General features: G+C 52.5%; 1 protein-coding gene across 1 annotated transcript in view; it reads left to right on the forward strand.

Moving 5' to 3' along the window:
• The window catches only part of CAMTA1 (calmodulin binding transcription activator 1), a 698,809-nt gene that overhangs the window by 503,259 nt on the left and 177,251 nt on the right, over positions 1-18,299 (forward strand). The gene's annotated exons all lie outside the window — the stretch shown is intronic.

Raw genomic sequence — 18,299 nt, forward strand, 5'->3', positions numbered from 1 at the left:
GTTTAAATGAGCTCCAGAGTCCTTGGGGAGTGGGGGTGGGGGGTGAGGCCAGAAGGTACCAATCTGCATCCTGAGCCACAAGCACCCAGGCTGAATCTCTGCTGACCTAAAGCTGCCCTGAAATGGGTTGGTGGATCAGAGCAGGTTCCCATTCTAGTGTCCATAGAGTGCTGTCCTTTGGCCCTTGCAAGAAAAGCACCTGAATGTCTACTCTTCTAAGCAGGGGCACAGCTGAAAGGCCTTGTATTTTTGCCTCTCAGAACTTGCTTCCCCCTTGTAAAGTGATCTGTACATAATAATGATAACGATCATAACGATAATTATGTTAATGGCTGGTTCATGGCAGACCAGGCCAGAATAAACTCACAGAACAAAGGACCACAGTGGCTCCCGGGCAATGGGCTCATCACCTCGAGCAGGATCCTGTCACAGGCCAGCAGGAGCGCTGTGGCTGGCTGGCTGGCTGGCAGGCGATGTGCGCCTGGCCCGGGCTGTGCGCATTGCCTCCGCCAGCTGCACGCCGGCCAGCTGGACAGCCCCTCGCTCGACGAAGAAGGGGACGCCTCCCCAAGCACGGGGCCGGCAACCAGCCACCGACTGCTGGAGTCCCAGGGAAACCCATTGCCTCTCCTCCCCTCGTGCAGTTAGGAGAGGGGGGCGAGAGCCGTGGGAATGGGCAACGGTCCCTCCTCCCCCCTGCGAAGCCGTGTCTGCAGGACGTACCTGGGCTGGGCCTGTGCCGCAGGTGACCCAAGGGAGGGCGCCTCCCTGCTGATCATGCTCGCGGCCTGCCTCCTGTTCAGGACATTCCTCCGGTGCCAGTGCTAACATGAAACCCGCAGCCCAGAAGCGGTGCTGGACCTGCTCTGCCGTGGCAATTACCTGCTCGCCTGCCTCTCACCCCAGCCCACCAGTCGTGAACGCAGGGACCCACAAGTGAGGGGCAGGCATGGAAGGAAGAAAAGCAGAGGCAGAACAAGAGCAGTCACTGGAGGGTGGGGACAGAAGGTTTGTGGGGAGCTCCTGAAGTGTGGAGCTGGCGCGAGACGGTTGTGTCCTTTGTGTTCAATGAATATGCAGACAGCCTGCTTTTCTTCTGCTGGGCAGCCTTCACAGGCAGGCCTGATCTCCATCACCATCTCGGGCTGCAGGAGCCGACCATGTGAGTGCCAGCCTCTCCCGTGCCAGGCGTCCCATCCACCTCGCCAGCCTTCCTCCCTGGACTGGTGCCCATGCCTTTCGGAGTACTGGAGACGTGTTGGCCCAGAGAGCGGTCCAGGAGCCCATTTCCTTTTCTTTCCCTTGCCGATAAGAGCCATAATCTCATTTCCACTGACAGCATTTTGAGGATGAGCAAGGCTGCAAGCTCTGCTTCTTATTAATGCTGCAAGGGTTTGAGGGCTGTATTCATAGGTTTGGGAGATTAACTGCCCTTTTTTTCTTTTCAAGAGTCTGGGGTGCATAGACAAGAAGAACTGATGTTAAGAAAAAACAGAACCCCCGCATTCCTGTCTTGTGTCATTATCCAAGAGAGGATTTTTTAAATCAAGGATAAATAAAGGAATGAATGTGATAGAAGACTGCACAGAGCAGCCACTCCCTCCCCACCCCTGGGGAATATCCCCAGCTTTCTTAAAGAAGTGATGAGTTGCTCCAGTGCCCAGGAGGCAAAGGCCAGGAAATACGCACTGAAGGGGAGGAGTTCAGGGGCTTCACTCGATTGCACTGGCAAGGAAGGGGATTCTTACAGAAAGGAGCAAGAGGGGAAAAATGCACACTTCTTGCTAAAAATTGCTAGAGGGAGACCAAAGTAGGGGACGTGATTTCCCTTTATAAGTACCTCAAAGGCTGCCACACAGAGGAAAGTCAAGATCTCTTCTTGCTGATGCCAGAGTGTAGGACACGGAATAATCAGTTCAAGCTGTAACAACCCAGATTCAGGCTGGACATCAGGAAAAGCTTCCTGTCAGAGCAATACGACAGTGGAACCAGCTGCCTGGAGAGGTGGGGGGCTCTCCCACACTATGGGCATTTGAAGTGAAACTGGACAGCCACCTGAGTGGGATGGTGTAATGTGGTGTCCTGCAACAGCAGGGAGTTGGACTTGATCGCCTTCATGGCCCCTTCTGACTCTACTCTTCTATGATTCTATGAAAGGCTCTTCATTCTTTTGGGCTGAGTCTCCTCTTTCGGTGTTTTTGGAACCCCTTAAGGAAGCCACCATGTATTTATTTGGGACCTGGAAAGCAGCTTTGTACCAAGCCAACCCCTTTATACGTCCAGCTCAGGGGTTGCTCTGTGCAGACTGACGGGCCCTCTCCAGGCAGGAGCCCTTCCGCTGGCCCAGCCTGGAGACGCTGCCGGGGCCCTTCTGTGTGGGGAGCAGGGGCTCCGCCATGGAGCTGCAGCCCTCTCCTTGCACTGCTCCTGCCTGGCCTCATTCTCAGGAGCTCTCACTTGCCTCCAGCACTTTCATCACCTTGCTTGCGCCAAAAGAGGATGCGCGCTCCTGAGCTCACCCTGATGGACTTTATCTTCATCAGTTATTAGGACACACACAGATGCTGCATGCAGCATCTCCAGTTCTCAGTGTGTCACATGCCAAAGTTGTCCCTCCCGTGAAACATGCCCCCTTTGCAATGAGAGATAAGATGCTTAGGGCGCTGAATGCTCCGCTCGATATGTGCCCGCATATGTTGCTGCTTGTCTGTGTTTCCCTGGGGAATCAAGAGCCCTCCCTCAGCCCTGGGGGAAACGGGGTGGCTTGGCTGCATATGTGGCACTTGCAGCTTGATTTTTCATGGCTGGGTCAGTCACAAATCAGGAAAGGGTCATCCGCTTGTTTGCATCGGCCACCATGCAGTCAGTCTGAACCTAAAGACGGGGCTGCTGTAGGCATTGCTTGGGTGAAACTGAATAGCACCCCCTACGCCCTCTTGGCCAAAGACTGCATGGTAGTTCTCTTTTGGAAGAGCCATTCTCTTTAAAGCAGGTGACTCCAAGTGCACACTGCATACGTGCCCCAGGCCCAGTCACTTCTCTCAGAACATTAACTGCTGTGTGTGAGTCTGAGCTGAACCCCTTTGGAACTGTTCAAGAGTGTCTCTCTCTCTTCCATGTTGATGATCTGTTTGTTCCTAAATTATACATTAAACTGATTTGGGTGACTAATGCCTTGAAGCCTCCTCGCATCAGGCCTAACGTGGCTTACTTGGCTGCCGTTCCACGCTTACATGGAGCAGAGGCAAAGGGGCAGAATCACCCCACCCCACTGTATCTTCATCCACCCAGGTCAGCTGTCCGGGCTGACCCTCGATCTCATAAGACCCCTGGGTGCCTGGCGATGGTGTCGGCCTGCTGAGAGGAAGCTCTGCAAAACTGCCTTCTCTGTTGCTGTTCTGGAGGTGTCCTGCGGGCTTCTTGGGAGGGTGGATTCGGGCCCGAGGGACTTACAGGCCTCTGCACGGCATTTCATCCCAGAGAGCTGCCCCACCCTGCTGAGGTCACGGTCTCCATTGTGTCTCTCCTGGCGCAGAGCCTAACCTGGTCTCTTTGCTGGTCTCCCACCATGGCTTCGGAGTCCATGGAAGAGAGGTGATTAAGAAGCCTGTGCAGCCAGGCACATTTGAGCCCGCTGACATCAGCGACTGATGGGATTGCAAGGGGGGAAAGCGTGTGCTTTTCCTAGGGGAGGGGTGGGCCATATGGGTGCTTGATGCCTCTGCTGGTCCACAGACCTGGAGAATGGGTCTGTGGACCATTCCAGGCACATGGGACTTTTGCAATCAGTACAGGGAATCTGCCCGTTCCTTCCTATTCTTGCAGGCGGGATGGGCAACCTGGGGGCCGCCAGAAGTTCTGGCCTGTAGGTCCCGCAGTTGCTCACCGTTGGCTCTGCCGGCTGGGGCTGCTGGAGGATGAACCGCATGACACCTGGAGGCTCACGCCGTGTGGCCCATCCCTGCTCTGGAAGGCTGCCCACAGAACGTCGCAGCCTGCACGGGGTGGCATTTCCGGCCGGGGGGGAGGAGTGGAGCCTGGGCGAGAGTTCAGGGAGTGCACAGGGAGACTCCCGCCGCTGCACTCGTGCGACCCCGTCCGGTCACCTTCCCCGCCTCTCGCGTTAGGTCTGGGGCTGGGCAAACGGAAGGGCCAAGGCGGTCCTGAAACGGAGCTCCGGCTTTGCAGAGGGAGGATGTACCAGCTATGACCAACCCAGCATGACTTTTTAAAACATGAAAACCAAGGTCATATCTAATTGCCATTCTCCTACCAGAAGAAGCCAGAGTGGGGAAACACTGTAATAGACTCTATTAATGAATACATTTATCTAGGACAAACAGCGTCTCCCCGTCACAACCTACTCCAAGAAATTAAATGCAAAATCTAATTAGGATGGCGTGTGTTTGGAAAGTCTAATGAAGGGAATCATCCTCCTTGTCAGAGACAGAGAATTTATTCAGCCTGCACGTTATGACTTGTGTCTCTGAAACATGTGCGTGTGCGCGCATTTCTGTTCTGACAAGAGATGCATGGACTTTGCACCAGGCAGGGGCCAGTGCCAGGGAAGCAGGCATGCTCCGCATTGCTCTCAGGCGTAGGAGAAGCGGCTCATGGGTGGACAGGCGTGGCAAGAGCGGTGCCTGGGAGGGGAAGATTTCCAGCCGGCTCGAAGCTGTGCATGGGCAGCCGTGATGGCACGAATCGCTCTGATGCCAGTTCAGTCAAAATCAGAGCCGGGCATTATCAGTGGCTTTCATTAAGAACCAGTCCAACCCGGTTCGGGTGCTGCCACATGCCGACCGTTCCCTGCCTCCTTGCTCTGCCCATTATCCTCCAGGCAGTCCCACCACTCCGCACCCGCTCACCTGGCTTTTGAGGCTGTTTAGGCGGCGGCAGCAGCGAGTGAGGGGGTCCCCCGCCGCATTCCCACTGCAGCCTCTGGAGCCCTTGAGTGCAGCACCCCAGGCGCACACGAGGCCCGGGAAGTCGCCTGTTCCCCGCGACTGCTGACATCGGGTGGGTCTGGGGGCTGCTTGGAACGGGAGGATGGAATTCTTCTGCAGTTCAGACTGCAGTTCAGTCACGACTGGTATCTGGAGATGGTGTTTCCAAGCGTGGAAAATGCAAAGCCCAGTGAGGGCTCAGACCCAACCCAGTCTGGATTCTGGCCTGGATCTGGGACTGCATTGTTTTATTGAGAGAGCTAGGGGGGTGGGGGCGCGACCTTATTGCCCTTGGTCCATACCTTAGTGGCTTGTGATGCCTGTGCTGAGCCTCTGGGCTGCCTCCATGGGTTGGGTGCACCCCTTCATGCAGGGCCATTCCAGAGGGTGGCACTGGGAGGCTGTTTCTGCTTGTGCCGATAGCTACGTTGTTGGTTATCCCAGGGCACCCCCTTATCTTCAGTGCTGCCTCTTAGCCCTGTGGAACCACTGGGACCAGCCGTGAGGAGATTTGGAGCAGTGCACCATTGGTCTGCTGGTGGCACCTAGCTCTGCTTCCCTGTGACATTTTAATCAGGTTTGCAAGCCTCAGCACAGTGTTAGGCTGGCCACAGAATTCATCCCAGCAAGACAGATAAAGCCTTGCAGGTGAGTGGCTCCCAGGTCCAGAGATACCCAAGCTAGATGTGGCTGCCCCACTGCCTCTGAAGAATCAGGTGCAGAGTGTTGCTGCTCCAGGACCAACCCATCACTGAAAGCTCAGGTGAACTCACAATATCAAGGCAGCCGTGCCCAGGGGAGGGGGCTAGGCGATTCCTGGAGGAGGGGCTTCTTTTAGCCCAGCCAGAGAGAGATGCTTGCTGCTGGATTTTTTGTGGTCATTCCAGAACCACAAGTGGCCTGACCTGACCTGGGCTCCGTGCTGTATTTGCATTTCTAGGGCAAAACACAGCATGTTTTCAGCAGAAGAAATCAGTAGTAATTAGACGGTGGTTCTCTCCCAAGTTTCAGATGTGCTCACGTTAGAGTCTTGGATGCCAGGGAGCCTCTCTAGAAGCCACAAGAAACTGAAGCCAAAGTGGGCTGCATTCAAAAGATGCTTTTGATGTTATCATCACCCAAATTTCTGCCCAGGTCTTGAATTACCACATTAGCTGATCTTTTCTGTCCCAGCAGGTATAGGATTTCATCCGAAAAAGCTATATTGATATGATCAGAGACATGATTCTGACATGTAGGCTGCTGTATTAAGGGTTTCATGCTTCAAAGTTTGCATTTTGAAGCAAACTTGCCTGATCCACAAGTCTTGGGCTAATATGTAGATAAACATGCAATTATCCTTCAAATTTTGCACTTCTCTGAGTTTTGTTTTTCAAAAAAATATCAATAAATTTTAGGATAAGAAATGTACTTTTGAGAAAAGCATTCATTTTGGGATTTTTGTGCAGATTATTTGTTAAGTCACAAATTAATGCAGAAATGGGATGGAACAGATGTGCGGGTTATGCGTGCAGAACAGGAAGGAGCAGGTGGATGAGGCTCTGGCTGGCTTCCCACGCCACAGCAAGCAGCCTTGCACGGCTTCCATGGGGCACTGTTCGTTCCTTGGTTTGCCTGAGCAATTGTCAAGTGGTTTCTACACCAGCCTGGTTTCTACCTTCCTCATTCAGTCCTCCCACTGCTGGCATGTTTCGCATCAGCCACCATGCCTGAAATTCAATACCACGTTGGACGACTGGAGTAGGTCCTTGCCGCAGCTGCACATGGAAACCACAATGCCTGATTTGGATGATCAGGGAAAACATGGAAAAACATGGAAACCATAGAACAGGCCATTGCTTCTTATTATGGTTTGTAAAAACCAGGCATACCATGTTGAAATACCATGATAGGGTTTGGATGATATGAGAGACAATCTTGCATAAGACGTCACTGTGGCTTGTCATGTTCTGCAAACCCACCCACTGCGTGAATGCTGACTTGAACTGATGAAATAAGTGGCTGTATCAAGGTCCTTCTGTATGCAGCTTTCCCATTGCACAAGAGCACACACCGACACACCACTAAAACACCACACAGAAATTCATAGAATTATAGAACAGTAGAGATGGAAGGGGCCATGAAGGCCATCGGGTCCAAGCCCGTGCTGTTACAGAACACCAATTTACAACATCCCACTCAGGTGGCTGTCCAGTTTTGCCTTAAATGCCCCTAGTATGGGAGAGCCCCCCACCTCTCAAGGCAGCTGGTTCCACTGTTGTATTGCTCAGACAATGAGAAAGCTTTTCCTGATGTCCAGTCTGAATCTGGGTTGTCACAGCTTGGCTGTGCCTTACATTCTTACATCAGCAAGATGAGATCCTGGCCTTCCTCTTTGTGACAGCCTTTAAGGCACTTACAGAGGGATATTATGTCCCCCACCCACACTCTGTCTTCTCTTCTCAAGGCTGAACATGCCCAGTTCCCTCAGTCCCTCCCCACAGGGCAGTGTTTCCAAACCCTGGATCATTTTGGTTGCCCTCCACTAAACCCTTTCTAATTTACCTGCATCTTTCTTAAATCTTGGTGCCCAGAACTGGACACAGCATTCCAGGTGAGGTCTGACTGGTGAGGAGTATAGAGGAAATACTACTTCTCATGATTTGGAAGTAATACTTCTGTTAATGCATCCCAAAATAGCATTTGCCCTTTTGGTGGCTGCATTGCATTGTTGGCTCACGTTTAGTCTGTTGTCCACAGTTATTCTGAGGTCTTTTTCTTTTTCTGTTCTGTTGAGCCATGTATTCCCCATCTTGTATCGAAGCATTTGGTTTCTTTTTCCTAGGTGGTGGACTTGGCACTTGTCCTTACTGAATCTCATGCTGTTGCTTTCAGCCCAGCGCTCAAGTTTATCAAGATCGCCCCGGATCTTCCTTCTGTCTTCTAGGATGCTTGCTATTTCACCCAGTTTTGTGTCATCTGCAGATCCGATTCTCTTTCCATGTACTTCCTCATCTAAATCATTAATACAAATTACAAAACCAGGATTCTTTTCTTCAGCTTGTTATCCTTGTTCTCCATTAATATTGAGAGAAAAAGAGACACCTGATGGAAGGAAGGACTGCAAAGCTTCTGCTAGTTGTGCAGATGCCACTGCTGGAGTGAATGCTAGAAATTCTCCAAGTTCAGGGCACATGGGTAGCTTAGACAGGGTGGGCCTTTTTTCCATCTGACTGTGCAAAGGACTGCACCCTATTGGAAGCAACATGGGGTGGATCAGCACATGAAAACCAGAGCGAGGAAAGGACACCCCACCCCCACAGAAAGGATTCCACAGTTGATGCGTCCTGCACTAGCTGTGGACCAGCTTCCATTCAGAGCAGAGGGTGGTGGGCCCCTGAGGCACCTTTCACAGGGAACTGCTCCCAATACCGATTCCTGAACAAACACTGAGGAGGGCATTTCTCATCCCAAAGGGACGCTTATCCTTCTCCCCATCCCTGCAGCCTCTCAGCACCCTCGTCTGGTGCAGTTTTCTGGGGCATATGCTCCCCCTGGGAGCTGCCCAGGGCCTGCCACCTTCAGCAGGCATGGCAAGGGGCGGCCAGAAAAGGGGAGCTGGGGATGTGATGCCGCCATCGGCACCCTTTGCACTCACAGTGGCCTCCACTTCTCGATTGCTGAACTGCAGAACTGACCGAGAAGAGATGTGAAGAACCTTGTGCAGGGGAGATCTTGAGCCTTGATTTCAGCTCATGAGGGAAAGGGGGCACGGCTGATATAGGATGGTGGAATCTGATAAGACAGTGGTAGACTCCCTGGTGTCTTCCTGCTTTGAACTCCAATTCTCATCAGCCCCAACCAGCATGGCCAAAGGCCAGGAATTATGGGCATTGTGGCTCAAAATATCTAGAGGGTCATGCAAGGAAAAGGGCCAGGAACTGAGGCATCGCTTGTCCTGGGAGTGATTTATTCCAGCCAGGAGAGTGCTGTGGTTCAGGTTCATTTTGAGCAGTGGGGGTGGGGGGGGCATCGCAGGTGCCCCTCATGATGGAAGGCGGTCCCAGATATCACAGACACCTCCAGGGATCAAGCCATCCAGCACGAGGGAGCTGCTGCTGTCACCCAGCTCTCACGCGCAAACACAGCTTTGCTTTTTCCTCTCTTGATCAACTGTTTGTCTGCTGTTTACCTGTGTTGCTTTGCTTGTTTGTTTTTGGCAAAGCATCTTGCTGCTGCCCTCCAGTACCCAAAGTCAGAGGTGAATGGCCTCTTTTCCTCTTTGCCCCAGGAAACAGCCTGTTTGCTTTGTCCCATGGAGCTCAGTGGGATCCACTGTGAAGCGTCCCATCCCTTGTCAGCCCTGATCATGGGATGGATTCTGAAGGGGAGAAAGGAAGGTGCAGTCTAGAATTGTACCGTGTGTGGAGAAACTGGGGAAGCAGGTCTCCTCTCTCGTCAGAACAGCAGGGGCCATCCCGTGAGGCTGACTGGTAGTGCTTCTTTACACAGCTTGAAGCTAAACTTTCCCACGGGATGTAATGATGGCCACCAATTTGGATGGCTTTAAAAGGAGTTTGGACAAATTCCTGGAGGAAGGAAAGGCTACCGGATGCTGCTGATAGCTCCCTGCTAACAGCAGCCTCAAAGGCAAGGGACCTCCTGCCCCAGGAGCTGGGGCAGAAGGGTGGGAGGATGCCGTTGCCCTTCTGTCCTGCTTGTGGGTTTTCTGGAAGTGAGGGGCAACCTGTTAGCTACTGTGCAAACAGAATGTTGGCCCCACTACCAGGACCCTTCTGCTCTCACTTTCTATAACCCCACCAGGGTCCCATTCCTTCATTACCCCAAGGTGTGATGGAAGGTTGGAAAGATGTGGCCAAAGGAAAGGGCATTGGCAACTCCCATCAAAAAGATGAAGGGCATTTCTAGAGATGCTGAATTTTTCATCCTGTCTTCAAGGAGGTCTCGGCATGTCATGCAAAGCCATAATCTCCACTGCATTTCTGCATAGTTTGGCATGGAAACATAATGGATAAATGTGTGATTCCTGTGGTATCCTAATTCTCCTAGCACTTCATTCCTGGAGTGGGAAAAAGGCAGTGTGTGTGTACATAGAAAGTGAACAGAGAATGCTGGAGGTGATAGTCCTGCCTGCAGCCCCCTCGGCCATTGCCCCCCTCCCCCACCTTCAGCCCAGGGATGCAGTGACCTGGCGAGACGAGTCCAGCTCACACTCCAGCTCTTCCTGGGGGGGTTTGGCTGCTGGTCTGGCTCCTGTGCTGCCTCTGGAACAAAGCACAGTTGCAAAATGACAAGCTTCAAGAGAGATTAATCCATTATTTCAGCCCTTTGGAAAGTGCAGTTGCGCAGAAATGAGGTTCTCGGGTCGTAACGAAGTTCAGATCAATTAAAACAATTTACTTTGTTGCTAATGATTTCAGACCATTGTAATTTATTAGTAAGTAAATGACTTCAAAAGTGCATTCACTCGGCAACGGCACAGAGGGAATCTTAACAAGTTCTCGGATAAATTAAGTCTAGGATTTAGGAGCTGGCTTTTATCATGAAGCATTTTAAAGCAGGGCCTGCCACTCAGTTTTATGGCTTCAAAGTTTCTGAAAACAATTAAAACTTCTAATCAGTTCTTTGGGGCTTTTAAAATAAATGCAAATGAGGGGGTGGGCATTGTTCTGGACTAGCTTGAAACAAGCCTTTCTTCTTAGCAGGAATCACAAGCAGCCTCCCTGTTTCTGCCACTGAAAACCCAGCCCCGCTCCAGGAGCACATGTTGCAGGTGATGGGCTTTGCTGTGGCGGGGGGGGGGGGGGCGGAGTGGGGAGGGAGCCTTCTTTGCTGGTTGCAGTTTGGGAGCCCTTGGATTCTCTTTGCTGCAGGCAGTGAGGCGGAACAAGGAAAGCTCTTGCAGCTCTTTGCTCCCCAAATGATTCCAGTGGCAATGTTTAACATGACTTGGCAACTTTCTTGCTTAATGTGTGATGGGGTATCTTTGAACTGCTAAAAGGGAATCACCTGCAAGAGTCAGGACAGGTTAAAGCTGACTATTTTTTTTAAAGGTCGCTGTGTGGGGGACCAGTCCTGAAAATGCAGGTGGAGAAGGCCTGCGCCGTGGAGCGTGGCCTCTGCTGGCCTAAGGTCCGGCGCCCAGTCCAGCTGCAGAGGGCCCTCGCGTGAGGCGTGCCTGATGCCCCACCCTGTCCTCCTTCTCCCGCCGTGCTCCCTGCTGCCACTGCCCCGCAGGCAGAGAGCCAGGGGCGAGGCGGCCCCCATCGCCTCTCCAGCCGCTTCTTCCCGTCACCCCCACTGCCTGGGCCAGGGTGGGGACCAAGCGGCCCACAGTGGGGAAGGGGAGCAAGCCCACCAGGCTTCTGCCAGCTGCTCACTGACTCCTGCCAGCCCTAGAGGTGGCATGAGCAGCCCCTCTCCCAAAGGCAAGCGTGACTGTGGCCCCCCCAGGAGTCCCTGGAAGCAGGCACAGCGGTGGACGGCTCTCAGCTGCGCAAATGCCCTTCTGGGCCCCACTGAGGCTTGGGCACCTGGCTCGAGCGGATTCCACGCACGCTCCCAAATGGGAGCCTGGTTCTTCCGGGGGAGTGCACCTCCATCCAGCCCGGCTTGGCTTGAATTAAGCTTTGCGTGGTCCTCATTCGGTCCATTACTGACACCAGGTGGCAATTTAGAATCAGAAGAGCAGACAGAAAGGAGAGAGAGAGGTGGGTGTCATCAACGTACTGGTAACCCATGCCCCAAACTCCAGACACGCACTCCCAGTGGGTTTTTCTGTGTTTGAAATAGAATGAAGAACAAGGGACGCCACAAGTGAACGATCAAGCCAACATCCCCAGCACCACCTTCTGAGAGAGCCTCTCCAAGAAGGACTGGGGCTGCCATATAAGCAGTGCTTACCCGTCCTATATTAGACAGATGCCCCCAAAGGATATGACATCGAGGTTTCGGCAAGGGGCGGCATAGAAATGTTATAATCATCATCATCATCATCATCAAAAGCTACCAAGAGGTCCAACAGGACCTACACAGATGGCATCAGGAAGGCTAAAGGTGAGAACGAGGCAAGCTCAGCAAGGGATGCTAAAAGCAACAAAAGAGCCTTCATCAAATATGTCTATGAAGGACATATTTGATGAAGACAGTGGAAAGAAATGATGATTCAGCTACTCAATGTGGATGGCAATATGATAGCAGATAACAAAGAAAAGGTTCAGTTCCCCAATCTCCTCCCAAAAGACAATCTATGACCTCCCTCACAATGGGGAAGTAGAAGGAGCAGGATAGCAGCTTGAGATTGATAGACAAATGATCAAGGATCTTCTAATTAGATTGAATGAGTTCATCAGGGCCCGATGAACCACTGTTTCTTACCTTTGAAAAATCATAAAGGACAGGAAAGTGCCAGATGGGAAGGGATAAGGTTATCCAATCTTCAAGAAAAAGGAAGAAGAACCTGGGGAACTACAGACCAGTCAGACTGACATGAATCCCTCAGAAAATTTCAGAGCAGATGATAAGGAGGTAAGCACCTTAAAGCCCATGCTGCAATTACTGGATGCCAACATGAATTTGTTAAGATTAAGTTCTGCCAAACTAATCTTATTTTGTTTTTTGATTGGGTAGCCTCCCTGGTAGACTGTGGGAATGCTGTAGACGTAATCTATCTTGAGTTCAGAAAAGCTTTTGACAAAGTGCCCCATGCTATCCTGATTAGCAAACTAGTAAAACATGGGCCAGATGGAAGAACTCTTAGGTGGATCCACAGCTGGCTACAAGATTGGACTGAAAGAGTGCGCATCCATGGCACCTTCTCAAACTGTAGAGAGCTAACAAATGGAGTACTACATTTTCACGAATGGCTTAGATAAGGAAGTGCAGGGAACAATTCTCAATTTGCAGATGACGCAAAAGAGGGTAGGAGAGCTAATATCTTGATAGGTTGGACCACTGGGCTGAAAACAACAGAACGAAATTCTATAGGGACAAATGCCAAGTTCTGCACCCAGGAAAAAGAAACCAAATTCATCATTATAAGATGAAGAATACTTGGTTAGAAGGATCTTGAAATTGTTGTCAATCATGAGCTGAATATGAGTCAACAATGCGACAAGTTTGCAAAAAAGACAATCTTTTGGGCTGCATAAGTAGAAGTACCACTTCCAAATCACATAAGTAGTAGTTCCCCTCTACTCAGCACTGGGTAGGTTCCATCTGGAGGACTACACTTTAAGAACTACACTTTAAGAAAAATGCAGACAAGCTGGAAAGGGTTCAGAGAAGGGCAACAAGGATGATCCAGGGACTGGAATCAAAGCCCTATGAGGAGAGATGGAAAGAACTAGGCAGGTTTAGCCTTGAGAAGAGAAAACTGAGGGGAGATAGGATAGCACTTGAAAGGCTGTCACAAAGAGGAAGGACAGGATCGTTTCTGGATCATCCCTGAGCGCAGGACATGGAATAATGAGCTTAAGTTACAGGAAGTCAGATTCCAGCTGAATATCAGGAGAAGTGTCCTGATTGGAAAGCAGTACAACAGTGGAACCCATGACCTAGGCAGGTGGTGTGCTGTCCCACACTGGAGGCATTCAAGATGCAGCTGGGCAGCCATCTGAGAGGGATGGTTTGACTTGGAGGCCTGCACTGAGCAGGTGGTTGGACTGGATGACCTTCTTGGCCCCTTCCAACTCTGTGATTCAGTGGCCCTCGAATGAACGCAGACTGGTGCCTCTGCCCATGCTCCCCAGGTGGATCCTCCACCAATGTTACCAAAGCCATCTCAGTCACAAAAAAGCGAACAGAGGGAGGTGGCAGCTGCATTTGAGCAGGGAGCCCCTCCACTCCCACGCAGAAGGAGGTTCAGCCCCTCTCAGAGCTGTGCTCCTGGTGAGCCCGGAGCCCAGTGGACCTGAGCGGACGGATGGGCGGCCACTGCTGCACAGTGGGCGCCCTGCAGTGCGGAGCTCACGCTGCCTGGGCTGGCTCAGCCCACGCCAGAATGGGGTGTGCTGGGTGACGCGGGATGCAGCGCGAGCCTGTGCTCCACCCCTGCCCAGCCGTAACACTTACTGGGCTATTCTGGGCCCAGCACACAACCTTGCAGGGCTCTTGTGGAGACAGAAGGGGCATGAGCTTCTTGCGGGGAGAGCTGGAGGAAAGTGCAGTGCAGAGGCAGGCCACCTTTTGCGCTTTCCCTCTGGGAGACCTCTTGAGGGTAAGGGCAAATTGAGCCATTGCTCCCTCCGGAAGACAGTCTGAGAGCCACTGCCCACCCCTCCGGGATCGACCCTTTGTGGCTCCTCCTCAGAGGGCCCCTGTTCGTTGCCGGCGTGCGGGGGACGATGCGCACGCTTGCTCGCTTGCCCTGCCTGAACAGAGGCGAGGCCGAGGCTGCACCGTGCCAGCCCTGTGGCCGAACACTGGGCTCCGGAGGACAAGCTGCCGTGCCGCAAATGGGCAGGCTCCGCATCCTCCCCGCTTCCCAACCTGCTTCTCCCTGCCCCCCCCACCCCAAAACCTCCAAAGCCGCTGTGGCTAATCAAGCCATTGCTATCCACAGGTGCCGTTCCTGGAGAGCAGAAGCAGGACAGGCAGCACAATGTCTGTTTTATATCGCTTGCTCAAAGGGAGTTAAGCTGCAATTAGTGAGCGATGTTTGGGTTGTATGTCAAGTGGCCACAGTTTAAGAAGCTACCTTGAGTGCTTAATTACTTCGCAGAATCATGTCGGGGCTTTTGTCTGCCCTGCCCCAGGAACTGGGCGGGGGGCAGGGGGGACAGGTCCTTTGGATCCAACATGGTACGAGGTTTTAGAAGCTGGCATAACTCTCCCTGCCCCACTGCAAAAAGTCTCCTTGCCATTGAGGTAGTTACAATCAAAACCTCAGGGAGAAATAGGACAACGGGGGAAGGGGAGCGGAAGGCGAGGCAGGAAGGTGTGAGCAGTCGCAGCGGCCTTAGTGCTACTGGTGAGGGAGAGGACGAAGCACTTAGGCCAGAGGTGCCAGCGGGAGGCAGAAGCCGCTGGAGGGCTTCCTTTCCTGGCGGTAGACAGACCCATTCGTGCTGTTCCAGCGTGAAAGTGAAAGGAAGTGTCTCGAGGTATCCTCAGTAATCATGTTCAGTATGGGGTTGGATCCATTCTTGGCTATACTTAGAGATGCATTTAGTAGAGTGGATCTAGATTTGTTCCTGCTTAGAGTAGAACCATTGAGATTAATTGGGTTCCAATCAAGCATATCTCACTTCGGTTCCCATGATTTCATGGATTTCATGTTCCCATGATTTCATTTCTAAGTGTGGATCCAACACTTTATGTTCAAAGGGAAGCCTCCAATGGCAGTCCTGCCTCAGGGAGAGCCGGCCGACCCCGTGGGGGGGGCACTGAAGCGAGGTGCTCCACCTGTGTCTGTGGCCCACCCTAATGGGGCGCGGCGGATGCTGCCTGCAGCGTGTGGCGCCTGCCTGCCACTGCCCCTGAAGGGCAGGCAGCAAGGACAGCCTGGCGGTGGAAGGGCTGCAAGATGAGGCGGAGGAGGGTTCTTGACCCCCGGGCGGCACCGGCTCCGTGGCTCATCTCCTGGAGTGGGTCCCAGGCTGCAAATGGGCCTGGCCCAGATGAGCAGCCCCCCCCCGCCCCCCACCATCTGCTTTCTTGAGACATTCGCCAACAGCCCCCCTCGATTAACAGCCATGCCGGCGTGTTCAGGGCCGGTGCATCCACAGACTTCTGCCGTTGCTGCTTCAGCCGCCCCAGGCAAGGTGGGCTGTCATCTGCCAGGGCCACTCAGATCTGTCAAGAGCCACCTGCCCTCCCCTTTATTGGTTCTGGAGGGTTTGTCGTTGGGCTTCAGCTCTGAAGGGTGGCAGGGCTTCAGTGGCAGGTGCGGCAAAAACCATTCAAACTGACAAAGCCACCCAGATTCCATTCCCCGCTCCCTCATCCCACACGTGTGCCTTCTTTCTGGGTGAAGAAGGGGAGTACGGAGGCCTCGGGGCCTGTGACGCGCTTGCGGAGTCCTCCGCAGCCTGTTTCCTGCTTCTCTCCCCACCCAGGGAAAGGCCATGCCTGGCGTGCAAGCAGCAGTTAAGTCCTTCTCCCACCATTACTGCAACTTAACGGCAGTATTGACCCACCCCCTTCTCCGAGGCATCAGAGGCAATGTACACAGCCTCCACACCCAGAGGGTCCCAACAGCCCTGCAAGGCGGGCTTGGCGAGAAAGTCTGGCTTCCACAAGGCCTACACCAAACTTCAGGGCTGAGTGGAGATCTGGATCCTTTTCTCCCCAGCCTGATTCTCAGAGAGCTAATCTCTGACACATGGACAAATCCTGCCTTTCGTGAGCAAGGTGTCCCCTTCCCAGCAAGACAGTCACTCCAGCCCTTCTCATAAGAGTCTTTATTCTGCACAGAAAACTCTAAGTAAGTAACTCAAGCCTCTGAGCATACACAAAGTGAGACGTTGACCCCTCTCTGCCCCCCTTCACCCAGAGCTTTGCTTATGACCCCTTCTGGAAAGCACACTGAGCTGGGATGGAGGACGGGCGGGCGGGCAGGAAACTGCTGAGCAGGGAGGTTTCCAGTTCGCCCCCGTCAGGGGGGTCCAGGACTGGTGTCACTGGGAGGGCCAGCCGTGCCTGCACACACGTGTGCGTGTGAAGGCTGCCATGGGTCACAGCAGCCTTCCAAACAAGCTGGACTGGGGGAGCAAATGCTGCATCTACTAACGGGCATTTGGGCAGGGGCAGCCGAGATTCACTGCAACCACGAAGGAAGCGGTTGAGGCCCCATTGGTGCGGGTGTCCAAGGACAGGCTGGACATGCGCATGGTGGGCATGTCGTGAGCGGAGCCAGCTGGAGCCGGGGGTCAGACTAGATGGCCCGGGAGGCCCCTTCTGACTCACCCTGTTTCTACGGTTCTATGTGTCTATATGTCTATGTTTATATGTAGTTAGAGCTTTAGAGTAACTTTAGAGTTATATCAAAATGGGCATCATTTCTCCAAAAAACTGTTTTAAAAATTAAGGCGCAAAGGAGTCATCATGTGGATAAAAGTTTTGACCCACATAAGCAATTTCCCTGCTTCATCAAATCAGCCGCAATAGCTGCATGTCCCTCATGAAATTCAAGGTGCTGGTATTAACCTATAAAGCCCTAAATGGCTTAGGTCCAGAATACCTGAAGGATCGCCTCTTTCCCTATATGCCCTCATGCCCCTTAAGATTCATGATGGATGCCAGGAAGTACTTCCTGACGGTTAGGACCCCGAGGGTCTGGAATGGACTTCCACGGATGGTGGTTGAAGGGTGTTCAAAGATAGGCTGGACATGCACATGGTAAACATGTCATGAGTTGAGCCCGTTGGAGCCAGGGGTCAGACTAGATGGCCCAGGAGACCCCGTCTGACTCACTCTATTTCTGTGTTTCTATATCTTTCTATGAAAATGTACATGGAGGGAAAGCATGCATAAAAGTCATATGTTCAATAAGAGTGCATTTTGGCAATGTAAAATGCTCGGAAGAAAGTATTATGTTTAAAATGCATATACATTAGGAAAACTGAACACAAAAAGCACATATTTCCATACAGATTTCCCACAACTCCACTTCCCCAAACAGTGCAATTCCATGTGGAAACAGGAGAGAACCATCTCGCTGGACATCCACAGTGGTGGGGACTCGCAACATCGGTGCGATGTTTGTTTTCTTTTCTGAGGGCAACATGGTCTACCCATGCAACAAGAGCAAGCTAGTTAGAAGAGGTGAGAGCACTGAAGCAGCCAGTGTCTACCCTCAAGGTAATAAAAGGAGATGAAGTGCTTTCAGACAGAACAGTGGAACTGCAACAGCTAAGAGGACAGAAGCAAGAAGTTCATCAACAAGCTGAGGCAGAAGAAGAAAATCCTGAGGGAAGGGAAAATGAGGAGGGAACTCCCTGGAAAAGGGTGACAGTTAGGTGCAGAAGATCTAGAAAATACTCCCTCCTGCGGAAGCCCACTCCATACCCTGGGGTCCTAACCATCAGGCAGTACTACCTGGCATCCACAGTGAACCTTGCTTCCCTGAGCTATGTGCAATTGGAATGCTCCCTGCCCTCCTCTGCAGGGGAGAACAGGTCTCTACCCACCTCCGTGTGACCCCCTTCCTGTACCTCTATGTCACCAACGGATCCCCTCAGAGTCTCTTCTTCTCCAGGCTGAAAAGACCCAGTTGCCTCAGTCTTGCCTCTACAACTTTCCCTGCAATCCGACCACCATCCTTGTGGCCCAGCACTGCACCGACTCTAACCTCTAGTCAGTAAGGTGGGGAGGTGGAGGAGAGTGCCGCCATGGATGCGAAAGGAGGTGGTT

This window comes from Varanus komodoensis, unplaced genomic scaffold (genome assembly GCF_004798865.1).
Source record: "Varanus komodoensis strain SLA01 unplaced genomic scaffold, ASM479886v1 scaffold111, whole genome shotgun sequence".
Classification (NCBI taxonomy): Eukaryota; Metazoa; Chordata; class Lepidosauria; order Squamata; family Varanidae; genus Varanus; species Varanus komodoensis.